The sequence below is a fragment of the Macrotis lagotis genome, chromosome 1 (genome assembly GCF_037893015.1).
Source record: "Macrotis lagotis isolate mMagLag1 chromosome 1, bilby.v1.9.chrom.fasta, whole genome shotgun sequence".
NCBI classification, from domain to species: domain Eukaryota; kingdom Metazoa; phylum Chordata; class Mammalia; order Peramelemorphia; family Peramelidae; genus Macrotis; species Macrotis lagotis.
In genome coordinates this window covers 634,383,829-634,411,397 of record NC_133658.1, presented here as the reverse complement: position 1 = coordinate 634,411,397, position 27,569 = coordinate 634,383,829, and the positions used below count along the sequence as shown (strand labels likewise).

At 34.7% G+C, this 27,569-nt stretch overlaps 1 protein-coding gene across 14 annotated transcripts in view; it reads left to right on the top strand.

Moving 5' to 3' along the window:
- The window catches only part of GTDC1 (glycosyltransferase like domain containing 1), a 671,515-nt gene that overhangs the window by 62,689 nt on the left and 581,257 nt on the right, over window positions 1-27,569 (top strand). The window contains exon 2 of one of the 14 annotated variants that reach the window (XM_074215091.1): window positions 13,226-13,336. The exons of 12 other annotated variants lie outside the window; for them this stretch is intronic. The gene's annotated coding sequence lies outside the window, so the exon portion shown is untranslated. Of the gene's footprint in view, window positions 1-13,225; window positions 13,337-16,798; window positions 18,096-27,569 lie in introns of those variants that run through there. One more of the 14 variants, XM_074215093.1, reaches the window with a different exon arrangement.

The window sequence follows — 27,569 nt, the reverse complement described above, 5'->3', positions numbered from 1 at the left end:
AACCTCTCAGGGCCTCAGTTTACTTCTAGACTCTGATTAATGTGAATAAGCCACTGAAGCCATCAAATATATATTTGGATTTGTACTACTTGATATTATAATTATGTAAAAAATGGTAGTTGTTTCTGACTCAGTGGATATACTGTATAGATTTGAATGATCTTACCTCTTTAGGGGATATATTATTCACACTAATCAGGACCTAGAAATAATCATATGTAAGAAGGAGGGAAATGACTTAGCTGACTTCAAAATTCAAAGTTATCAGGTAGTTGAGGAGTAATAAAGAATAATATAGAATTTGTTGCATAGATACAGAAAATATATGGATTAATCTGACTAATTTAAATAGTTTAGTTGAATGTGCTATCAGATTCACAGATGATGTGGCTACCTGTGTGACTAATATTTTAGCTGTCACCTGTGACTCAGATGGAGGGTCTTTTGTGGCAAGTGATGCTTGAGTTGAACTTTGAAGGACACTGTGGTTTTTTGCAAGGAGCATAGGTGAGAAGGAAGAACAGGGAAACCTGTTCAACAGTCTATAGGCAAGAGATGAAAAAGTATGTACAGGAAACAGTAACTGGACCAGTTTTCCTGAAGTGAAGAATGCATGAAGGGAGCAATATAAAATTGTCCTAAAAATGTGAGTTGGGGCCAGGTTGTGACTCTCTGATCCTGTCATTACAAGCCAGATGTATTATCTCTCAAGGGCCTGACCCCTGTGGGGACTTGTGGCACTAACCAAATACTCTTACACCTCCTGTTCTAGGGGAGCTGGTTTTGCTTCTTAAAAAGAAATGCAGTGCCACAATTACAGAGTCCTTATTGTCATCATCATAGAGTGCTACCCTCTGCCTGGTCTTGCTAGGTTCCTGGACCTAGGTTTATCATCGACCATATGATCTAACCCCTATCAGCTCAGGAGAGGAGCAGCAAGGAGGTTTTCCAGACCCATTTCCAGCAATATGAAAACATGGTGAATCCATCAGTTAGCAAACATTTATAATCTGTATCATCATGCTTGGTGCTAAAGATACAAATATAAAAATGAAACCATTAGATAGTTCCTGCCCTCAAAGCATTTGCCTTCTAGGGGGGATGAGGGACCTATACAAAAATTATAAAAAGTAACTACTAGGTAGTATTTAAGGTTAATTCTCCTGCCTGATTCCAGTATTTTATCAGCTTTGCCCTCATTATCTAAAATGATTGTGTAATTTCTTATCAACTTGGATGGCATTTTAACCTACTCCTAAGATCCTGAGCCCCTCACCCAGTTAGAATAAGTCAGACTGACCCTGACTTGTGAGCAAGTCCTCTGTGTAAAGTTTTTTTTAATTTAAAAAAAAATTTTCCTTTGTGTAAAGTTAGATGTAGGACAAGGAAAAATCATTTTGCAGATGGTGATAGATTGGCAGGGAGACAGGACAAACCTCCAGAAAGTATATCCAGTAAAAGTCTTAATCTCCTTTGAGGATTTAAAAAATATCATCTCTGTTGTATTTTTCCAAATCATAGGTAGCAGACCAATATGTCATCATTAATAGCTACTTATTGAACATCAACTACTTTCTTGTTCTTAAACTACTTGTTTAGTGTTGTGTTTGTGTTGACATTATGCCCAATTATTTCATTAAAACTCAGATTGTTGTTAACAGGCTTCTAAATTATTTGCTAATAAGAATTCTTACCTGGTTAAGACAAAAATCTTAGCAAGGTCACAGAATTTCCTTGTTATTATATTTTAATAACATATTCTTTCTACCTTATACAACAGTAACCATGAATGAAAAACCTCACTCATATACCAATTTTCAATAATTAGACTACGAAAGTAGTCACTGACTTTTTTGAAAGTCTACTTGATTCATTCATTATAGAATGGTTAATTACCTAGAGACAGATTATCCAGTTTATCCCTTCTCCTCCTCCTCCTCCTCCTCCTTTTCCTCCTCCTCTACTGTTACTTACCCTTTGGCCATTTTACCGCTTATTAATTAGTACTTCTACCACAAAGCTATAAGAGAAGAGGAAGGAGTTTGAAATACAGATTATTTAAATTTGTTGATTACTAGGCTTAACTATCCGAGTTTTGAGGAAAGGAGACTTGAAACCAGTGACTAAAGGTAAAGTTTTAAAATATTTCTTTTTTTAAATTAACAAGTATGTTCCTAAAGTATTTTCATGATAGTGGAGTCCTTTTTTTTGGGGGGGGGGGAGTTTCAAAATAAAATTGTAATTTGTGTATTGTCTTCTGACTGTGGTTATCAGAGCTGATAAAGATGTAAAGATTTAGCAAGCAATCTACTGCTTACCACTCTTTGGTGTTGAATTAGCTCCCTTTTTCTCTCTCACCCACATATAGACATCCTTTCAAAGATGGATTATCAGGTGTAATTTCTCATTTTGAATGTTTGTATTCTATAGCTACATATGACTTTTTCATAACTGTTCCTATCTCAATATAAAACTTAAAAATAAAATTGAATATTATATAATAGTTGTCACTTATAAATACGTTAACTATTAATAAATATCTAATACTTTAGCTGTAGTTACAATATGTTGAATAAAGTTATCTATAGTGAATATGTATTGAATGCTTACTGTCTTCAGGGTTTTATTGGGTGGTATAGTGTACACAGATTAAAAAATTATTCCTGCTCTCTTGGAGAATTTGGAGTCAAATTCTGGTGTCTTACTGGTGAATATTAGGAATATTGGACATCTAACTTCATTAAGCTTCTATTTTCATATTTATAAAATGAGGGCAATCATGATCATACATCATAGACTTAGTTCTCGATCAGACCTCCATTGTCCAATTCTTTCATTTTACAACTGAGAAAACTGGGACCTAGAGAGGCTGAGTGTCTTAACTAAGGTCATGTAGGCTTGATGACCTTTTAACTATCTTCCCAGATTTAAATCCTTTGCTTTTCTAATAGATTTTATATTTGGTTGCACAAAGTGTTTTCTTCACTAAAACCCTGTGAATTGGACAACCTCAGTACCATTACAGTTGTTGTTTTTAATATTATTATTGTTATTCTCAACATATATTTGAGAAAAGTTTAAATTCTTTGAGGATGGGACATCTCATTTTTTGTATCTGTATCTTTAGTTCCTAGCATCATGAGCCATATGTAATAGATACTCAATAGGGGCTAGTTGTTTGACTTTGACTTTAAGGCTAGTGAAGTGTATCTGAGTCAAAATTTAAAGCCAAGACCTTCCTCATTCTGAGTCTGGAATGTTTTTCTGGTGACTATAATTACCAGAGTATTTGGTGGACAGATGCCTCTTTTGTTTAATGGCAATTATAAATAAATATTCTCTCAGAAAATTGTGAATGCCCCTGCTTCAAGTTGTAATTTGTAAGATTCTATATACATTCTTATGAAATGAGGGCTTATCTCACTTGCTATTCTACTTTGCTTCCATTAAGATAGAAAATTGAATTAGGGCCTGTCTAGGCCTTTGTTGGTAAGTGAAGTGTTGAGATCTTCTTACAGAGTGCCAGAACACCATATTATTGACTTTTGCCAATTCTTACAGCAGGCAGGTATTAAAAAAATAGTATCTGTTTTATAGATTTATAGACTTGAGTCAGGCTTAGTGACTTGCTTGATATTGTAGAAAAAAAAAGATATTAGTATGTTTATTTTGGATTTTTTGTTTTATCCTTAAACTTAACTATTCATTCAATTTAGACAAGTCAGTTCCTTGATGGTAAGGACTTAATCTTATTTATATTTGTACCTCCTTTAGTACCTCTCCCAGTTTAAATACTTAATAAATGTTTGTAATGTTTGTAGTAGAAATGTGAATATCTGTATGGAGAATTTCTAGCCTAAAATATCATACCCATACTTTGGTACCTGGGTGGAATTGAATAAAAAATGTCTAGGATTGGTTCTTTTGACCTCTAGAAATAAAGTTTAACATCAGTAAACATTTATCAAGTGCCTATTTTGTGCCAGGCACCATGGGATACAAAAAGAGGCCAAAGATAATCCCTTCCCTCAGGAAGTTTATAATCCAATGGGTGAGACAACAAGCAAATAGCTATATACAAATAAGCTATATACAGGATAAATATGGAAATAATTAATTGAAGGAAGGCACAGGCTTCCTAGAAGATGGGATTTTGAGTGGGACTTAAAGAGAGCTAGAGAAGCTAGTAGGTAATGATGAAGAAAAAAATAGCATCCCAGGGATGATGATGGATAGTTAGAGAAAATGCCCAGAACTGAGAAATGGAGAATTTTGTGTCAGAGACCAGTTTGGAGACCAGTGTCAGAATGTATGTTGGGGATTAAGGTACAAGAAGACTGGAAAAGTAGATGACTTAGGTTATGAAGGGCTTTGAATGCTAAGTAGAGGGTTGTTTTGTTTTGTTTTTCCTTTGGATATTGGGGACAATAGGAAGCCACTGGAATTTTGAGTAGGGGCTGACATGGTTGGGTTGTAGGAGAAATCTTTAGTTTCCCCCTGAAGAACTCACAACTCTGACCTCAGAATGCAGGTATAAAAAGAAAATACAGATTTATTAAAAAGTCATTAACAACACAAAAGAAAGAAAGTGAGAGATAGTTGAGTTCTTTTAAGGCCATGTGGTTTTGGACCCAGCAGTTTGGACAGACCAGTGACTGATTAACTTCCACTTTAGAAGTCAGAGAGGTGAGGGCTATAAAAGAGCAAGAAGTGCTCAAGTTTCTCCTTAAATATCCCCTCTCAGGATCCATGGAAAGGGATATTTATTTAGTGGAGAGTTTGCCTTTTGGGAGTGGTCCAGGGTTTTTTATTGGAGACAGTATTATAGGAGGTGTGGCTGAAGGATAAACCCCTACTTGGTTTAATGTGACATACTATCTTGAGTGCATAATCTAGCATCCAACTTGACCCACCAATGAGTACATGGTCAGGGTCAAAGTAAAGGTCAAGGGAATGAAAAGATTACAGAATTCAATTACAGTAGCCCTCTATGCCCATAATTCCCTGCATCAGATGGACCTGTGATTTAGGAAAATCATTTTGGTGGCTGAATGGAGAATGGCTTAGAAACTTGGGAGAGACTTGAGTCAGATACACCATCATGGCTATAGTCCATCCATGAGATGGAGAAGCCAGAGTGGTGTCAGTATCAGAGGAGAGAAAGGAGTGTATTCGAGAAATATTTCAAAGGTGACACTGACAGACCCGAGCAACAGATTGGATATTGGGATAGAATTAAGAACTCTTGATTCTAAGTGGAGAAGATGAGGAAAAGGTTAAGTTTGATTCAAAAGGATATAATTAATTACATGAAGTGTTCCCATATTTTTCTCATGATGGTTTTTGGAAAGATAAGGTCTCAATTTTATACCTTTGGACTAAAGTGACTTTTCACAAAATTCATTTAAAACTTTGGTTTGTAGTTTTATTTGGTTTCTAACGTTAAAGTTGTTTGCAGAAGTTTGTAATTTTGAAAAAAATGTGGCAATTTTGCCTTTAAAAAAGATCAGAGTTTGGCACTTCAATTATATGGGAGTAACTTTTCCCACTTGTCTAGCTTGTTTGCTCAATCTTGTCAGAAAAAAGAAACTCTGTAGTTCTTATAGGACTAACCTTAAAAATCCAACACCCTAGATAGAATGCCATAATGGAAAATCATTAGCTCTGAGAGTTATGCAAAATTTATGCTGCTTCAAACATGTTCATGATGGGGGGTTTGGAGGGGATGAAATTATTTATGCATTCACTACCTGTTTTGGGAGTTGGTTAATATTCCCCCACCAGTAGATTTTTAATTAGGGAAATATTAAACAGGTCTATGTAGATTTTGATACATTAGCTCTATTGATAACCCATTAATGTATTTCTTCAGTGGTTCTCAACTTTTTGGTCCCAGAAACCCTTTATATTTTTAAGATTTTTTGAGGAGTTGTTATGCAGATTCTTTCTATTTTTATTATACCCCCCAAAGAGCTTTTGCTTATATGGGTTATATCTACTGATATTTACTGTATTAAAATTTTTTAAAAACATTATTGTTATTAAAATAATTATGACCACCTGAAAGGGTCTCAGGGACCTCCCAGATTATACTTCGAGAACTATTGCTCTATTCTATTTAAAGACAAAATGATTTCATAGGAAAAAATTAAATGTCAAAAATAATTTATTCTGTGTTTTAAGTGTTAGGTAGAGATTTTAACATGTGGGGAATGGAGTAGTTATGTAAGGTAATTTTGAGGTATGTCTCAGATTACATGGGAAGAGTTGTCAGATTCCACTAAAGTGTTTATTAGTATTCCTGGATTATGAATTGTAAATAGTGATTTATTTTGTGATGATATTATATATTTAGGAGAACCTTCTTGCATTTGCAAGGAACAGCCTTAAACAATTCCCTTTAGGAGAACTGTAAATGTTTGGATCATCTGTCATTTGAAGGTGGCTTCTCATGACATTTAGTTTTTCCTAATGATCTGAAGCCTAACCATTGCCAGTTCATTTTGAGCACGAAAGTCTGACTCTTGCTTCTGGCTTGTCCATAAAAAACTTGTACCAACCTGGAGTTCTCAAAAATCCTTCTATGCCCAGACTGACTTTGTTAAAAGAAGCTATATATTCCTGGGGATTTGTAAATTGTGATGCCCCTCTAGCGTACTTTAGCACAGTACCCTGAATGACATGAGTGTTGACTGACTGACCAGAATATTTATAGTAGCTATAGTAGGTATAAGGGTGGTGATTGATTGAACAAATCAGTCAAGTCACCTCAAGCCACTTAAAATAAGTGATAAAATGCTGCTCTTTGATATCCTAACCAGGTGAGAGCACATCTTGATCAATCAAAAAGACATAGACAGTAGACTAAGTGCAGAAAAATTCCTTGATCAATTGTTTTAGAACTAAGTGCAGGAAAAAGTCCTTGTTAAACAGGAAGAGTGTTCAAATTAACTGAGGAAACTTGGCAAAGCCTCCTGGGGCATGAATAAAACCAGAGAGCTAGTTTAGAATCTGAGAGACTGAAGCTATCAGAATTGGAAAGCTACTGTTTGTGGTGGCAAAGAATTGGAAATTGAGTGAATGTCCATCAATTGGGGAATGGCTTAATAAACTATGGTATATGTATGTCACAGAACACTATTGTTCAATTAGAAACCACGAGGGATGGGAATTCAGCAAAGCCTGGAAGGATTTGCATGAACTGATGCTGAGGGAGATGAACAGAACCAGAAGAACATTGTACATCCTAATAGCAACATGGGAGTGATAGTCACCTAATGGACTTGCTCATACAACAGGGCAACCATCAGGTACAATTTTGGGATATTTGCGATGGAGAATACCATATGTATCCTGAGAAAGAATTGTGGATTTTGAACAAAGACCAAAGACTATTAACTTTAATTCTGCTATATCTCATACTTCATGTTTCTTCCTTAAAGATATGATTCTCTCTTGTCACTTTCAACTTAGATCAATGCATACCATGGAAACAATATAAAGACTACCTTCTGTGGGGGGTGGGGTAGGGGAGGGAAGTAATTAAGGGAAAAATTGTAAAATTAAAATAAATAAAATCTTTAAAAAATAAAAAAAATAATTGGAAAGCTAGGGTTTCTTGGAAGCACATCACTATGGGGGGGGATAGCTCAGTCTCCTCCCTTCTAGAACTTTTCTCTTAGATCTCATGAACTTTGGAGGTCCAGAGGTCTTCCTATCAGCATCATAATTTTGTGTTTGGTACAGTTGATGTCATTCCTGATCCCAGGAGCTAAGGCCAAACTGAAAGCAGGTTCATTGTGTACAAAAAAAACCCCCCAAAAAACAAAAAAACAAAACTCAACAGAAAGCTGCACTGTATCTAAGGGAAATGTCTTGACTCTAGCAATAGGACTTTTATCATACAGACTATCTAAGCTAGAACCCACTTTCCCTTATGTAAACGAATGTGCCCCAGACCTTTGGGGGAATGTCTTGTGCCACCTGTTTTCTTTGTAGCACCATGGTAAAATCCCCCATTGAAATCGATTGTCTTTAGAATTGAACATTAGTGTGTTTTTGCTGTGAAATTAGCAAACCAGAATTTACTTGATGTTTTGCAGTATAAAGGATCAACTAATAAAATTGTAATTTTAATCCAAGGTGCCATGCTGCTTATTGTACATATAATGTACACCTCTATTGAACTCATTTTCAAAATTTGCATTTGCCATTGTTCTAGTGACATCGTATGTTATGTGAGGAAGCCAAGGATCTGATACAATATCAGTAAAACTGTCTCATAGGTATGATTCAAACAGTTTTATTAGCAACATATGGGGTATGAAGGAGCCACAGAGGGGAGCTTTGAGTGTAAGGGTGCTGGTCTGTCTTTTTTGGCATGTAATTATATTGGCCCTCTTGTATGTTGTTATTTGTTGCTGCTTGGGGAATTTGGAAAAATAGTTACTAATATGTTGATACAAAATATCAGAATAAGTTGTTATCCCATTTTTATAAAATAGCTTGGAGAGTAAAGATGTGCTTAATCAAACTAATGTTTTAACTTTTAAATTATGTTCAGCCTATTTTTTAAATTAAAAGGCATCTCTTTAAGTGTATGAACTTTTCTATCAGCTGCTTGCAAATTGAGTTGAAACATATGGAAATGATCTGTTTTTATCTTGAATCATCATTTTTCTTAAATACTGATAATGCACATTTATCTTTAGTTTTGTTACTAATGGACTAGAATGAATATATTTGTTTTTTTGTTCAGTGCCCATGTGGTAATGAGCCCATTATTGGAAGCTGTACATGGGACAATATTTGGACACAGTTCTTGGCCTTTAAGACCTTTTCATTTATGAAAGAAACACTTGTAAATATTATTTCAATGTAATCAGTGGTAAGAAAATATTTGAAATACATTATCAGTTGTAAAAGATGATTTTTTTAAATTGGAAAAAGCAAGAGATTTTGTGAAGTTTTCATTCCTGAATGATATGATTTTTAAAATTTTCAGAATTCATACCATAATTTTTCTTTTGTGATAAGATCTCCATAGATTATAATTACTGCTTGATTTTTAATGCAGAGCTTAAGGGTGGTGTCTGTGTGTGTGTGTGTGTGTGTGTGTGTGTGTGTGTGTGTGTGTGTGTGTGTGTGTGTGTGTGTGTGTGTGTGTGTGTGTGTGTGTGTGTGTGTCTGTGTCTGTTTCTCAGTTTGTGTGTTTTGGGATAGAGGAAACCAGTCCTTTTCTTTTTCCTTCCCTTTCCTGGAAAAAAAACCAATTTGGGAGAGATTGAGGGGAGGATCACTCTGGAACGTTTTCATTTTTACAAAAGTAGAGTGTTAAATGTTAAAAAAAAATAGGGTATTATTTAATCATCTCTTGACTCATCTTTAAATGCTAGGGAAAGATAATCTGGTATAGGGATAGAATTAGGAGTTAGGAGAACAGAATTCAAATTTCTCTTCAGATACTTTTGGGGATATGGCCCTGAACAAACCATTTTATCTCCTAGATTCTATTTTCTTAAGTGTCATGTAACCAAAATTTCAAAGTCCATTAGTAGGGGACTCTTTCCTCATTGGTGGAGACCAGTGCCTTGTGTTTGTATGCATTTCCTCCCCAAAGACTTAATGTGATCCAAACGGGAGGAGGATTAAGCTTCATGTTTTGGAGGAGGAAGTTTATATATTTGTAATTACACCATTTGAAATAAATATTTCTTTGTAAAAGATAATATGACTTTTAATGGTTAAATGGAAGGAGGGTGCCCCCTTATATTATGAGATAACTTTGTTAGTCATGGTTGGTGGGGGCTGGAGCTATTTGTAGAGAGCCTAGATATCCAGATCTTTGTAAGGATCCTAGAGAACCTTAGGAGAGAAGTGAAATGTAATATACCTGGCTTCAGTGAAATGTAATATACCTGGCCTTCAGCCAGTTGGGCCAGGGTTCCCAAATGATACTGTAAAATAGGAATTATGCTTTGCACTATCTACCTTAGGGGGTGGTTGTGAGGAAGGCAGTTTATAATCCCTAAAGTGTTCTCTATTGAAAAAAAAAAGCAATCCAGGATTACTATTAGTACTAGACTTATTGTGTCATTATCTTGACTGACAAGGCTCGTATTTAGTTCTAAGATGATAATTAATCCACAGCTGACTTCCTGGGTTTTCAAGTTAGAGATGGTGGGAGGATCTATTTCATTTTGCATCTAGTTCTATGACTGTTACCTGGGGAACTGGCCCCATTGATTACTAAATTATCAAATTGTCTTAAAGCAGAAATGACAAAATCTGATTTCATTTTTTTTAATGCTGTTAAAAGTATAGGAAGGCAAGCTGTTCAATTTTTAGGTTGTATGGATATGTAAAATTGCTGTGTGTTTTTACTTTTTGAGTAGTGACCAGGTAGGATACTTCTTAAATGCTTGTGAATCTTATGATGATATGATTTTATGTGGGTTTTTTTCCCCTGAATTCATTTGTATCTATTTTTAAATAAAGGGAGATTAAACTAACATTTGAAAGATGGGGGAAAAGAAAATTCTTATTCTGTTGTAAAAATCAGGTGTAATAATTTAGCCTATCATTATAAGGAAAACAGAAGGATATCTTAGTTTTTCTTATCGTAATTTTCTTTGCATACTAGGGCTATATATTTCTCAGTTGTTTTTATTCTATTTAAAAATAAATTTTATTGATACTAATTGTTTTTATGCAAAAGTCATTTCTGGAAATAACTACTTTTTTCTCTCATCCCTACCTCCAACTGAACTTTCTCTAATAACAAAGAAAAACAATTACACAATTACATCCAGGATCTAACAGAGTATCCCAAAAGTCTTAGCATACTGTGCAGCTATTAAATATATTAAAGCTATTGTTCAATTGTTTTTCAGTAGTGTCCAACTCTGATTCCATTTGAGGTTTGCTTGGCAAAGACACTGGAATGGTTTGCCATTTCTTTGTCTAACTCATTTTATAGTTGGGGAAACTGAGGGAAACAGAATTAAGTGCCCAGGGTCACGTAGCAGGGTGGCCAGTGTTTTGAGCCCAGATTTGAACACAGGGAGATGTGTCTTTCTGACTTAAGACCTGGCATTCTGACCACTGTGCCACCTGGCAGCATACAATTTAGTATACATAGTACATGATTACTTAATAAATGTTTACTGATTGAATTAAAAAAAACTCAAACATTGCATTGTATATATTATTCTGGTTTAATAGTTTTCCGCCTTGTTGCCTTGAGGGGGGGGAGGTATTGCTTTATTATTTTTAATACTAATGCTGATTTGTCATTTCAGACTTTAGGTTCCTTTTCAGTGATCTCATTTCCTTTGTTTTAATTAATGTGTGTATTTATGTATGTGTGTATAGGGTTCTATATATTTTTCTCTGTATCAGGTTAATACACATCTTTTCATGGGTGTATATTGACCCTTGATGCTAACAGTATATGTCAGTTGTATAAAATGCTTGGATTATTTAATGTTTCAAAATATAATCTTTATTTGGTTAACTGATAGAGCTCTGGGGGAAATGAGCATGGATAAAACTAGTCCATTGAAGATGAGCAGAAAACTCTATTAAACATTATTGCAAACCTCCTTTGGGCACACATCTTTTACAAAAGCAGCCACAGAAAACAAATATTTTATAACTACCACTACTTTTCTCTGAGTGGAAGACCAGGGCAAATAGGTAGAAGATTGAACAAGTTGCATGATTAAGATTTAACTATATTAATATTTTCATTTAAATTCACAAGATTAATTGTAGTAATAAAATGAAATTATATTAAAGAAACTATAATGCTAACCTTAAAATCAGGATATTAACTAAAATAATTCAAAGTGATACAATAGATAAAGTTCCAGGCCTGGATTCAAAAAGACCGGAGTTCAAAAAGACCTCAGATACTTTATAGCTGTGTAACTCTGGACCAGTCATATAACCTCTCTTTGCCTCAGTTTCCTCATCTATAATATATAATATCTATAATAGTATTTTCCTCCTACACTTATTGTGATGATCAAATGAGATAAAATAAAATGCTTTAAATATACTTCCTGGCACTGAGTTGATGCCATTATTATTTGAATTGGTAAAGTAATAATATTGATAAATTACTGGTACTCCAAATTATTATAAAACTCAAGCACTTAAATATGTCTGTATTGTTGCTTAACTATATAGTTTTATTGATCATTACATCTGTCCTGTGAAACAGCTATATATATTGTGCTGTTTGCCAGAAAGAAGAAACCAAGTTTTAGTGCTCTGCCTAAGGTCATAGAGAGAAGTTAGTATGAGAATTGGAAATAAAACTGAGTGTTCCTCACTCAGGGCAAAACACAGTGACTGCAGTTTCCGAATTGTGGAAGCTGCTGATTGACACTAGTTGTGTTTCCTCCAGAAGTTTTATTGGCTCCCTTGGCACTTCAAGCTGCCCTTTTTGCTGATTTTATTTTTGCCTGGGCCATTCTTCAGCACATCCTCCTTTCTACTACCTCCTTCTCTATTTTTCTGCATTATCTTCTCACTTTGGAATATAGATGTCTTGAGGGCAGGTATTGTTTGCTTGCTTATTTTCGTGTCCAAATGTTTAATAAATGATTTGTCTATCATCTATCCATCCATTTATATGTCATCTCTGTCATCTATCCATAAGATTACATATAACAACTGTGGCAACAGATTATAGTTAATCTGTGATTCTTACCTCATTGGTCTCCCTATCAGTATGGATGAAGTTGTCCATTCTTACTTGTTTTTTATAACTGACAAATCAGAAATCTATGATACATATAAGAATTTGTGGTTTGCTCCAAAACTGTTTTTGCAAAACCTTTTTAAAAAATTATTATTATTGTTGTTCCTTATCCCCTATTCCTTCAGTTTCTCTTTCATGCTTTCTTACTTCCTGGCAACGTTTCCTTCTATTTCCTTGGTGCCTAATTTAATAAACTTTTAAGTATCTGTGATTAGGAGCTGAGTTAATACACTATCCTTACCTTTATGGAGTCTTGGGGGGAGATGTGGCATACTCATTTACACAAATAAGTATAATTCAAAATGAAACAAGCTGAACACATAAGTATAAGCAAACTGCTGTAGGATATATGAAGAGAAGTAATTTACTTGATCTACATAAAAGGTTAATAATTTAGAATTTGTTATAAATATATTAAAATTTAAAAACATTAAAATATAATCATTTTATCAACAGGATTCTTTACAAAGTATCACTACTGATGAGATAACTCAAGGAAACCTTCCTAGAGAAGTCTAAAAGACTTTCTTAACCTTTGACAATCCTGCGAAATCTATGGTTGCCAAGGTAATGTTTTTAAATGTGCCAGCTAAAATATAAAAGATCACAAAGGAAACCAATTATACTGAGATACTATCTATCAAAAGAATTTTTAAAAAATACAAAGACAAGTTCTCTGCTTCCAGGTTAAAAACCCTTGAATCAGAGGAACTTGTTATCTTACATGAATTTCTTTTCTTTCTTTTTTTTTTTTTTTTGGCAAGGCAAATGGGGTTAAGTGGCTTGCCCAAGGCCACACAGCTAGGTAATTATTAACTGTCTGAGACCGGATTTGAACCCAGGTACCCCTGACTCCAAGGCCGGTGCTTTACCCACTAAGCCACCTAGCTGCCTTTACATGAATTTTTTTTTTTTTAGGTTTTTGCAAGGCAAATGGGGTTAAGTGGCTTGCCCAAGGCCACACAGCTAGGTCATTGTTAAGTGTCTGAGACCGGATTTGAACCCAGGTACTCCTGACTCCAAGGCCGGTGCTTTATCCACTACGCCACCTAGCCGCCCCCTACATGAATTTCTTAAAAGTAAAATTTATGATTTCGATTTTAGATTAGATTTAGATGTAGAGTTTTTTTGTTTTTATTTTAGCAGTACATGCCCATTCTGGAGCTGTCCCTACTCTTCCCACATCCCATTCCCTCCATTGTGGTCAGTTTGGCATCCTACTTCTGAAAGACTGCCAATCTCTGCACAATTGTCTCTGCACAATAATTATGGGAATGATGACAATATCTTTGTTAGCTTCTCCACCCACCTTTTTGATGGGTTACTGTAAATTTTTTTTTGCTCTGGTCAGATTTCCTTACTGTTCAAATTCCACTTTTGGTCCAGAAAATTCAGATGATAAAGATAGAGAAAGGTATTATTACTGTTGTCTAGTGTGTGCTGAGCTAATTCTGGAATCTTGGTAGAGGTGATTCTTAATTTATGGAACTGTTAATGTTACTGTGAAACAATTTCCATGGGAAGATACTGACTGATTCTTAGACAATTACTTTGCTAAAATGAGAGATAATTTCATGGACTGATAGCCTCCACTCCAATGTGTGTTGATGCTGGTCAGAGCTTTGTCTTCTTATCTCCTGTGTGATGCTTCTCCATGCTTCTCCATAATCCTTCCATAAAAGTTGATTTGCAATATGTGCTGCATTATTGTTCTTCAGGTAGTGTTTTTAATATGGTCATTGAACAATGACCATTTATTGCAACTTAGGTCTTCACTCCACATATTCATTCAGTTGCCAAATCTTGTCCTTTCTACCTTCCCAAAATATCCTTATCCCCACTGACATAGCTCTGAGGTTCAAATCCTCATCACCTCTCATATGGGTTATTGTAAGACCTTCTAATTGCTCTTTTTAACCTCAAGATTCTCTGATTCTCAACTTTGAATGACTTGCTCGTTCCATCAGTGCAATAATCAGGGACAATTTTAGGGTATCTGCAATAGAGAATACCCATCTGTATCCAGAGAAAGAACTATGGAGTTTAAACAAAGACTGAAGACTATTACCTTCATTTTTTTAAGTTGTCTTATACACTTCATAATTTTGCTATCCATAATAATTTATTTTTTCCTCAAGGGTATGATTTTTCTCTCAAAACATTCAATTTTGATCAATATATAGCATGGAAACAATGTAAAGATGATCAGTTTTCTATCAGTAGTGGGGAAGGGGGAGAGGGAAAGGAGGGTAGGGGAAAAATTGTAAAATTCAAAACATTACCAAAAAAAAGATTAAGTAGAAATTACTTTGTATATAATTGGAAAATAAATAAAATATTTACATAAAAAAAAGAATGTAGGGGCGGCTAGGTGGCGAAGTGGATAAAGCACCGGCCTTGGAGTCAGGAGTACCTGGGTTCAAATCTGGCCTCAGACACTTAATAATTACCTAGCTGTGTGTCCTTGGGAAAGCCACTTAGCCCTATTTGCCTTGCAAAAACCTTAAAAAAAAAATTAAAAAAAGAATGTATACATATATATATATATATATATATGTATATATATATACACACACACACACACACACACACACACATGAATGTGTATTTGTGTATATCTTCTGTCTACATAGATTTATATATTTTATCTAATGATATAACATTAGCTCATTTTAGGGTTGATATAGTTTTATTTTTGTTTTTGTTTTCCCAGACTCTAAAATAATGCGCAATGCATAGTAGACATTTAATCAGTGCTTATCAGTTAATTTATTGATAAAGCTTTGGCACTGTAACATTCAGAATTTTTAGGAATAGGTAAAAATTTTTATTCTCATTTGTGGTTATAATCAATAAATAGTTATTAAGCTCTTAATATGTTTAGAGCATTGCACTAGATTGTGGGAAAAATATAAACTAGACTAAATGTTCCTTGCCCTCACAGAACTTAGAGTCTGTTAGGATGTTAATGCACAAACACAGATAACTGTGGTATCTGGTATTAAGTGATAAATATATGAGTTTTACAAAGCATTATGTGAGAGTTGAGGATTATCTAACTGATAGGAAATATTTAATGATATCCTTTGAAATTGGGCATAAGAAGAAGGGAAGGGATATAAGAAGAGAGGAAGGTTGGTCATTTTAATTAAGGTGAACAATTTAGCAAAGGCACAGTGTCTGGCAAATAGTAGGCATTCAATAAAGCTTTGTTGATTGATGACTGACTGTTGGGAGACTAGAAAGTTGTCCCATTTGGCATGAATATAGAATATGTAGTGGGAAGTAATATTACACAAGACTGGAAAGTTAGGATGGCATCAGATTATAGATGATCTGATATACCAAGGAGAGAACTTTGAATTGCACTCAATAGATAAGATGGAGTCACTGGAGATTTTTGAGTAAAGGAGTAACAGAATCAGTTCCGATCAAAATAAGGATTCTTCTGAAATTAGTACAAAGGGTGCATTGGACAGGTTAGTGAGAACTCAGAGACTATTGAAGTAGTTGGGTAGTAATGAAATACTTGTAGAGATGGTAATATTAAGAAAGAGAGAAGAGCCAAAAAGAATTGTTGACCACTTCTTGGTAAATGGGTGACAGGAGATGGAAGAGTCAAAGATACTCCAAGGTTATGAGCGTGGGTTGCCATGGCCAAAGATTGAAAAATGTAGGCTGTGTGATGTGTTTGCTCCAGTGGATCATTGTGATGTCAAGAGAAAGTAACCAAGACTCTTCAGCATATTCGGTAGGGAATTTATGAGAAGATACGAATGAGAAACTCACAAGATAAGCAGACATGTATGTTGCAATTATGGTTTCATTGGAATGCAAATCCTTATTGATGATAATATAGATATAGTTGGTATTTGAATATGAATCATTGGTAAGAACGTTGAAGTTTCCACCTATGATGGTCGAAAATTAAGTGGAAAGGATAAACACATAGAACCATTCTGGGTAGTTTTGAGGATCCAACGAGACCCCCCCCCCCCACAAATATACATACATACATACATACATACATATATATATATATATATATATATATATATATATATTTATATATAGGCCTGAGACATAGTAGTTGCTATATTAAATTGCTCATTCTCTTCCTCTGCATAAAAATCATTAAGAATAACTTACCCATGTTCAAATGGATAGAAACAGAACCTCTGACTCTTAATCTAATCCTCTTTCCCAGTTTGCCTCTCTAATTATAGTAGAAGCATTGAGCCAGCTCTTGAGAATCACTGCCTGTCCTCCCTTAGAACTCATATCCTGAACATTCTGAACTAAGGTATTTTACCTAAATGATATTTCTGAGTTGCTTGAGTTCCTTTGTGATTAAGAAATTTTCTGCATGAAGATAGATAGTCCAGTTGGTTTATTCCTTTCCACATTCTCTGGGGAAATAGTTGAGAGGAAATGAGTCTCTTATTTGATTTAATACAAGATAGAATGGAAGTGAAAGATTTAAAAATATCCCTGGAAAACAGAAGTTGTAATACCTGTAGATGGCTGATGTGTATATTTAGCTTTGAACAGGTTAAGCAAAATTAATAGAAGATTTGGTATTTTTAAATTAGAAGTATATGCAGTATAAAAAATTTCAGTTCTTTTGCAGTGTACAAAGTACTGATTCAATCATTTTTGTTGATCTGAATCTCATATGAGCCCTGGCAGAAGTCTAAAAATCCAAACCAAAGAAAACTTCAGTTTGGACTTTGGTTTTACTTTTGGTTACTGTGATTGTCAAATATTTCCCTTTAAAATGGAATACACACAGGAATGAGCTCCTAAACATTACAGAAAACCTCATTAATTCAGACCACACTTATCTGTAATTGGTGATAATTTGTTAGGGACTGGGTTAGATTAATAGTGTAATCACAATTTCATGGATAGTATTTAAAATGTTTAAAGGTACACTTTTCATCAACTTTCAAGCACTTTGGAAGCTTATTTATAGATCATATGATTTTGGAGTTGGAAGAGACCACAGAAAAGGAAAAAGAAGGGAATAGACATTATGCCAAGCTAATCACATTACAGATATCTCATTTTATCCTCACAATAACTCTGGGATATAGGTGCTGTTCTTATGTCCATTTAATAAGTTCAGGAAACCAAAGGAAGCAGAAATGATGTGACTTGTTAAAGGTCACACAGCTAGTAGGTATCTGAAGCCATATTTGAATTTGGATCTTGCTGACTCCAGGCCCAGGGTTCTGTTCCCTGTGCCTCTGACAGATCATGAAATTTTACCTTTTTCTTTTACAGATGAGGAAACTAAGGCCTCAGAAATGAAGTTTTCACTAAGGTTAGTTAATGGCAAATTCTAGAATGTCGCTTTTGACTTATTGACTAAAACCATGTTGCCTATGGATTATTGGCATTCAACTAATTGGTATACCAGTTGTAAAATTTGTCTTACCATTTGTAAAATTGGGCCTCATTACAGCCTTTATAAGGAGATACTTTCTTAAGAATCATATATTTTGAACTGGAAGGGACTGAGAGGTCTATTCTAGTCTCTCAGGGGCACAGAGAAGATTGCATGACAAGATTATATAGTAGACAGTGATAAAGCTAGAATTTGAACTCAGGTCCTCTGACTGAATATTCAGTTCTTTTTCACTGTACCATACTGCTTCCTCATTTATCTTTTTCTAGTAACTATATTTACATAATAATATTCTTTTATTTCTTTTTAGAACTTAGCATAATTAAAATTTTTAATTCAAATAGGTCTTTTTCAAAAGGCTAAATCATTTAATTTTTCCTCTTTTTTTTTTTTTGATGTGTACCAAATGATTTCACTTAGATGGGGGAACTCCTAATGTGGGAGGAAAAACTACCTCCACTAATACAGATCAAGAATTTTTCAGTAACTTAAACATTTTTGAAGGGTTTGTGAGTCATTGAGAAGTTAAATGACTTGCCCATGGTCAAACATCTAATAAATGTCAGAAGCAGGATGTGAACTCAGGTCTCCCCCTATTCCAGATCCTATACTCTCTGAAGCAAGCAGAAGTGATGTGACTTGGTAAGGGACACACAGCTAGTAGGTATCTGAATTCAGATCTTGCTGACTCAGCCCAGGGTTCTATTCCCTTTGCCTCTGACAGAAATCATGCAATTTTACCTTTTTCTTTTACAGATGAGGAAACCACTGAAAAGAGAAATTCAGAATGGTTTACATAGATAGTATCCTTGTTAGATATTGTCAATTCTTGATCGTCTATAGGCTGGTAGTATATGCTCTATGTGTATTATAGTTAATTGGAATTTTAATATTAGATCTCAGGGGTGAGATTTGGACTGGAGATAGATCTTAATTTTTACACTGTGGATACAAATACAAAAATAAAATAAAGTCCCTACCCTCAGACAGCTTTTATTCTATTGGGGCAAGACAATTAAAAGGAAACTGAAATGCAGGGAGGCAGTCGGGAAGGTACTGGGGTGGCAAGCTGATCATGAGGAGTCCATTCCAAAAGGAACACAGCCAGGGGAGAAAGAAAGGGATAACTAACCTGGGAATCCTTCTTAAATTGAAGTTTTGGGAGAAGTTCTTTGTGCTTCACAAAATAGAGTATTGAAGGTAATGGTGATAAGATATGATTATCAAGGGTGATACTCTATCTCTGGAAGATGAGTTTCCTGATATAGAAGTTCCTGGCAGCATGATCACAATAGAGTCTAATCCAAAGGAGTGCAGCCTGGTTGGGAAATGAGTCATAGACACAATTGTTATATCTTAATCAGTTGGATCTTATGCAGATGATTATTTTGTATACTATCATCCTCTAAATTCAGAGGTGGCTTAAACTGTATATTTTGCTTCAACAGTTTTGTCTCCATGCTTTCATGGCATAGAAGTGAACTTGAGCACTGTTGATTAGAGTAGTAGAGTCCAAATTCAAGTGTTTTGCCAAATTGGATAGGCTTTTTAGCAGACTTTTTGATTTATTTTTCAGGTTATCATTTACTTTATTCTAACCAACTCTAAAAGTTTTCTCCCCCCCCCCCCCCATTTTAATTGGCATCTAGTTCCTGTGGACTTGTGATGATGATGAGATTGAAACTTTTTTAATTAAATAAGATTTTTGGAATTTTTGCTGGGATTTTCCCCATTATTTCCCTCTATCTTCCCCCATATCAGGATCTGTGATAAAAGAACTGGCTTTAGATCCAGCTTTTGACACTTACTAACTGCAACTCTGGGCTAGTTATTTTATCTCTCAATGCTCTAGGTAACTCACTTCGACTGTGAGTTGCAGAGCTTAGTCTCCTGGTGCTAGAGAGAATTCTTGAATAAGATTTCCTTTATCAATAAAAATACTCAGGTCCAGTCACTATCCCTATTAATTACCTCTATTCCAGTTAATAAAGAAAGAGAAGCATTGACTTAAATATATAATTGCCATCTTCCAGTTAGAGAAATTTCAGCCAGATCAGGGGTTCCTAACTTTTTTTTGTATAATATAGTCTTCTCAGAATCATTTTCAGATGCATAAAATGAAATGCATAGAAAACCAATTCTATTGAAATTCATAATAAGTTTGTTTTTTAGGTTTTTGCAAGGCAAATGGAGTTAAGTGGCTTGCCCAAGGCCACACAGCTATGTAATTATTAATTGTCTGAGACTGGATTTGACCCCAGGTACTCCTGACTCCAAGGCCGGTGCTTTATCCGCTAAGCCATCTAGCCGCCCCCATAATAAGTTTTTAAAAATCTTTTTTTTTTTAAAGTTCAGGTTTCCAAGTAGAAAAATCTTTTTTTTAAGGTTTTTTTCAAGGTAAATGGGATTAAGTACCAAGTACAAAATCTTGAGTTAGATGAATGAGGCCAACCCCATTTAGTAAATAATTCCCATTGGTTACAAAAGCCAGAATAGAACTGTAGTCATACAGATTCCTGATTTAATATTTCTGTATTTACTTGTTAAATGCAAGCAATAAATTCAGTTAATTAAATTCATTTATTGCTCTCTTAAGCAATATATCATTCATTCAGATATTATTGAACTTGTCCAAATATATATACATATATATATATATACATATATATATATGTAATTATATGTCATATTTAGGTATCTTGAGTTCATAAAAATCAAGTTTGGATCATTATCACAACTAGTTCATTTTATTTTTTTCCCCTTCAGTTATAGAAAAATTGACTTCCATGTCTTACTCGATTCTTTGGGGAGATTTTGAAACACCAAAGGTCTGAATCTTCTGTGGAGGTGTTAAAAAATCCCATGAAGCTTTCTTGAGATAAAGTTTGTCCCCTTTCAATTATTAAATGTACTTTTTCCTTATCTCAGAATTTCACCTTCAGTTTACTGGCAGCTGCCTTTTTTTATTTTTTCCATGTTATCATAGCAGTATGATTAACCCCTTGTAATCTGGCTTCCATACTTACCACATTTCCTAACCTACTTTTTATTTCTAAGGCCATAATTCACCTTATTCTAGTCAACTCTAAAAGCATGTTCCTTCTGCCTCTATTTCATTGATATGTCTGTTGGTTTTAATACTATAGGCTACTCCCTCACCTTCCTTTGGCTTTCAGAGACTAACCTGAACTAATTCTTATTCCTACTTTTTTGTTGTCTGCTCTTCCTTTACCCTACCATTAAGTTTGGTTGTCCCTCACATTTTAGTTTATAACTCTTTAATCTTCTAAATGTATAGTATGTAATTTTTAAAAAACCGTGGTTGTTCAGTCCAAGTCCCTTTGTTCTTCTCTTTCTACATTCTTGTCCTTTAGAAGAATGAGCTGTTTTCATGGTTTAGCCATCTTAACTATGCTGATACCTTCCAAATCTATATCCCCAGCTCATATCTCACCTAAGCTAAAGTCCAGTATTTCCAGCTGTCTTTAAGATATTTGCACTTGGATATCTCATTGTCACTGCAAACTCACCATAGCTAAAGGGAATTTGTTTCCTTCAAACAAAATTCCCTTTAGAGCTAGCCCATTTTCTGTAAAAGTATCTCACTACTTCAAATTTCAAAACCTTGGCGCTGTCTCAGATTTTTCTATGTCATTTGCCACTTTCATGTAATGTTAGTTTTCCCTCCAAAACCTTAAATTTGTTTCTTCCTTTTCATTTTCACTGCCATCACCCTATTCAAGGTCTTCATTACCCCACACCTGGATTTTTGCCATCGATCTCTTTTCTTCTTTAATTTATTCTTCGTACTGCTACCAGATTAATCTTCTTAAAGCACTACTTTCATCACATTCCTTCCATGCTTAAGAAATGATAGTGGCTCCCTTTGGCCTACTAGATCAAAGCTATCCTCTCTGTTGGCCTTTTAAATCTCTCCCTCATTCTCTCTGCCTCCTCTTTTTCCAACCCATTTTAAGTTTCATATCACTTGAAAAGCACAAACCCATATAAATTGCTCCCTTTTTTAACTTGGCACAAGTTGTTTGTGTTGAAAATCATGCTGTATTATATATGTATCTTTCATAAATTTTAAAACTGAATGGGATCTTAGGAGGTAAACTGGTCTAGTCCCTAGTTTTCAGGAAGGTGACATTTCCCCCATTTCATAAATGAAATGACTGAGCTTTAGAATTAAGTGATTTGTCTAGAATTAGAGGAGATACTAGAACCTGGATCTTCTATCTTGCTGAATTAAAAGAAAAATCTCTATTATATTATTATACTGCTTCCCCATTTGTTGTTGGTAGAAGTAATATACATATTGGAGACAAATAGAATCACCAAAGCTGGTTTATTCTCCCCTGTTTATAGAAAGAACTACCCTCAAACATAAGCTGAATAGCATTCTTGGTACAATGGTGGGAAAGGTATAGTTTGGATTATTTTTTTAAAGGTACAGTTTCATTCTTCTGAAGAAATGAGTAATTCATGTCTGAAGTTTATTAAAATGTTTTAATTTATGTTCTTGTTTTCACTCATATAACACACCAGTTTAGACTCAACATTAAACAAGTAGGATACAACAGTTAAACTGAAGGCTAATCAGTGATAGTTTACATAAATATATATATATTAATTTTCACATCTAAAAATAATTGAAAACAAACTCCAGAACAAAGGAAGATGGGGTTTTAGTTAGTTCTTTCCTGCTCATCAAATATCTTAATATTCTTCTTAAAACGTTTTAATAGAAGGGACAGCTAGGTGATGCACATGATAGATATCATCGACCCTGGAGTCAGGAAGACCTGAGTTCAAATGTGACTTAAGACTTAATAACACTTATTAACTATATGACCTTGGGCAAGTCACTTAACCCTGATGACTTTGAAGAAAAAAAAGAAAAAAGAAAGTTTTGTGCTGGGAAACCTGAAGGAAGGGGTTTAATAAGGTTGATCTTGGGTTGAGGTCTTTAACAGTTATGGTCATTTCCAGTGCTACTGGATTACTGTCTTATTCTCCATACTTCCTAATATTGCAATGAATTATGTTGCCTAAGCTGAGTGTCTGTGGCCAACTATAACTACAAATAATTTCAGCTTTCTTATAGATCCTTATTATTAATATTTATATGCTTGTCTCATCAATCCCCTTAATATAATGTGAGAAAATATTTCTTGAGCTTGCTTACTTCAAACCTGACCTCACCTCTGCCTCCAGGTGTCTTTTACCTACCTCTTCCTTAGGGCCAACCTACCCACTCTCTCACATTTTTAGTGTGTTGAGAAAGTTGGTTATGTATGTGTGAGAAGTGTTACATAATTAAAAAAATGTATTAGGAACAATGAAAATAATTAATTTAAAAATATAAAACATTTAGTTTTAAATAATAGTATCTATTTTAAGAAAAGATGATAGAGAGTAAGTAGCAGTAAATATAAGAATTAAAAAATAATGGACTCATGAGATCCCATGGACTTGTATCTATATCCACTCTTTTGAATAATAGTGGTGGTAATAGTAATAGTAGTAATTGGTGGTAATAGTAGTGGTGGAATAAGTAGTAGTAGTGGTGGAATAAGTAGTAGTAGTGACACTTAGTAACTGTGTGACCTTGGACAAATCACTTAACCCTGATTGCCTCAAATTTACACCATCTCCAGTTGTCCTGATCCATATCTGGTCACTGAAGCCAGATGGCTCTGGAGGAGAAAGTGAGGCTGGTGACTTTGCACAGCACCCCTTCACTATTCTTCCTCAATAATGAAAAACAAACATTAATAAGTAGTAGTAAGAACCATAACAGCTAGCATTTCTATAGAATTTAAAGAACTCCAAATCACTTCACGTGTTATTTCATTTTATCCTTTACAACAATTCCCATAAGATATATGCTTTAATTATCAATATTTTCAGGAAAAAAAAAACAACCTGAAGCTGAGAGAAGTTGTTTAAAGTCACACAACTAGTAAGAATCTGAAATGAGATTTGGATTTAGGTCTTTCTAATTAAGGAAGTATGTGAATATGTACAAAGCTGTGTTATATTTTTGGTATTAAATGCACTATTTTAAAAATTAAATATTTTTGTTCTTTCCTTTCAAACTTTCCTTCCTATTGGGAAGAAAGGAAAAAGAAAAAAAAGTACATCCTTGTAATAAATATACAAAATCAAACAAAATCCCATATTGTCCATGTCCAAAAATGAGTGTCTTATTCTACATATTGAGTCACCTCTCTGTGAGGAGGTGGGTAGCTTTCAAGAGACTAGTTGTGAAATCATTTCCCTAAGCATTTTTAATGCTATAGAAATAAGACCCATTTTAGTATTTCCTTTTGCATACCTGAATCTTGCATCATCTTCTGAAAAGTATTTACCACATATTTGCAAGGCATATTTGGAGATTCAGCCAATAAATGTCATAATATACTTTGGTTTTGGAAGGAACTAGGGGAAGTTATGCTTAACCTTTTCAAAGAGGTGTAACCTGGGCTTTCCCCATTTCTAAGCAAAAGCAGATGTAGACCATGGGTGTGGATCCTTGTGTATATTTTAAAGTTTACCTCATTTTTAAGTTTTGCAGATGATCATTTTGATTTAAATATCACCACTGGAAACAGCCTACTTCTGGTAAATAGTTTATTATTATCAGGTGATTTCCATCACTTTGCTCATTCAGTTATAGATTATTTCTTAAAAACAACAACAGTTGTGAGATGAGGAGTACATTTGATTAAATGTGTTCATAGGGGGAAATATGCCAAGAAGGCATTAGAATTTATACTTTCTGCCAGAAGATCCATTAGGCTGGTAGTAAGTAAAGTGGGAGCTGACTAAAGGGAACCTGGGGTGGGGACAGTGGAGGAAAAAAAAATGTTTTATTTTCTTACATGTAGTCTTTCTTAATGAAGATACCTTCTTAGTGGTTAAAGATTTGGCTTCTGAAATTAGGATAACCTGTATGATTCTGACACATATTGGCAGAGTGACTCTGAGCAAATCACTTGACTCCTTCTAAAGGGAAAATTTGTATGTGTATATATACATGTTTGAATGTATGTGTATATATTACTTATACATGTATTTGTATGTATCTAAATCTACAGAGTGCCTGTACTTCTCTTTATTCACTTTCTAACCTTTTGCTGTCTGGATTCTAAGCTCATTACTCAGTTAAAACTGTTCTATCCAAAGTTTTCAGTGATCTCTTGATTGCAGAGTCTAAAGGTCTTTTCTAACACGTATCCTTCTCTACTTTAAAATTTCATTTGAAATTGTTGAATGCCTTCTCTTCCTGAATTGTCTCCTCTGGAATTTTGAGGCACTTCTGTCTTTTCTGGTTTTTCTTTTATTGTTTTAATTTCTCCTTCTTAGGTTTCTTTGCTGGTTTATCTTCCTTCAATCAATCCCATAATTTTAGATGTTCTCCAAGGTTTTGTTCAGGACCCATATTCCTGTTTTTCTCATTTGTTCCTATGGACTTAATTATTATCATCTCTATGCAGATGACTCCCAGATCTGTATATCTAACCTTAGTCTCTTCCCCTGAACATCAATGACAAATTGCTGCCTGGACATTCCAAACCAAATGTTTCAAAATTATCTCAAAATCTCACTGTGCCTTCAACCTGTCTCTCCAGCCTTTTTTTTTAAAACTCCCCCCCCCCCCCAGTCTTATTTTATTTTACTCTGTAATTCAGCCAAACTTTCTATTTCTCATACAATGCAGCACTGGCCATCATACATACTTATACTCCTTTCTCACCACCACTTCATAGAATCCTTCTCTTCTTTTGAATAGTTTAAATACCACTTTTTAACTTGAAACCTTTCCTGAACCCTACCAAACTGCTTAGGACCTGCCCTCCCAAACTACCCTGTATTAATCAACTTTTAATTATCTCCCAGGTATTCCCATAGTAATACAATCATGTATCCAACCAAAAAGAAATATAACCTTAGTATATTTTGGAGACCAAAAGAAATGCTTTTACTTTTATCCTAGAACTTGAGTTATAATCCTGTGTAAAAGAAGAAATATAAATCTTACCTCTAAAACTTTTTATCTGCATCACCTTGGGCAAGTCACTTAACTCTCTTGGACTCCAATTTCTTCATTAGTGGAAAAAAAAAAACAGGATTGTACTAGATTGTACCCTCAGCTCTGACTCTCTGATTCTATGTGTAGGAGAGACTCATGCCATCATCCTATACCAGTATTTTATTTTTTTCTTATAATCAGATAGATCATAGAATCATAATAATCATCCCATCCAACTTTAATTTTACTAATAAGAGAACTAAGACCCAAAAAGTTTAAATGATTATTCCTAGGTCATTCAGGTACTAAGAAATGGAGCCAGGACTTGAACTTACCACTATATAGGATTTCTTTTTGTTCGAGTTTAATAATCACATATGTCAAAAATGACATTTGCCATGATTAAAAATATTTTGCCTTGACTATTATGAAACTTGGACTCAGTAAGGAAGCCACAATTTAGCAATCTGAAGTCAAAGAAGGGAGTGGAATCAGTAGCTGGGTATTATTGATATCTTCCATATCTATTGGGGCCTCACTTCCTCTCAAAGGTTCTTTCTCAGACTGGGTTTTAGGGGAGTCAAACTTTTTTTTAAGGGTTTTTTTGCAAGGCAAATGGAGTTAAATGACTTGCCCAAGGCCACACAGCTAGGTAATTATTGTCTGAGGCTGGATTTGAACTCAGGTACTCCTGACTCCAGGGCTGGTGCTCTATCCACTGCGCCACCTAGCCACCCCCAGTCAGACTTTTTTTCCAGCTTCCTGGTTCAACTCATGGGGTTGTTTCAGAGTTTCAAAGTAAATAATTTATGTGAAGTGATTTGGAATTCTTAGAGCACTCCATAAATGCTATCTATTCTAATATTTTAAACTACTGTTATATATGAGTTTGCCAGGTATAACACTCTCTGAACAGTTGTTCTGTCTCCTTTGCTTAGAGAAAGTAGCACAAAAATAGAAGCAGCAGCTAAGGATTTGAGACCCTGTCCCAGGCACATCTAGTGTTGTATGTAGTCTTAGAACCATGAGAGATAAGTTGCCATCATTATGCTGGGAAGGCAAAGAAGGTAAGATGCCTTTGGCTCTGCTCCAGAAATCCAAGGGAGAACTAACAGAATTTTGACTTGCTAGAAAGTTGGAAAGAGGTGGTGGTGCAGAGTCTTTGTCTTCTTTTAATCTTGCTGAACAGATGATTCTTCTTGGCTCAGTTGCAGTAGTACTTGACACAGCTTCCAGTGATGAGAGACCATGAGAGTCAACTGGGAGCCTCTCCTTTAGTAAGGATCCAAATAAAAGTGTCTAGGGCCCAACGAGCATTCTATAGCACAGTTCCTGAAGGCCCACCTCTG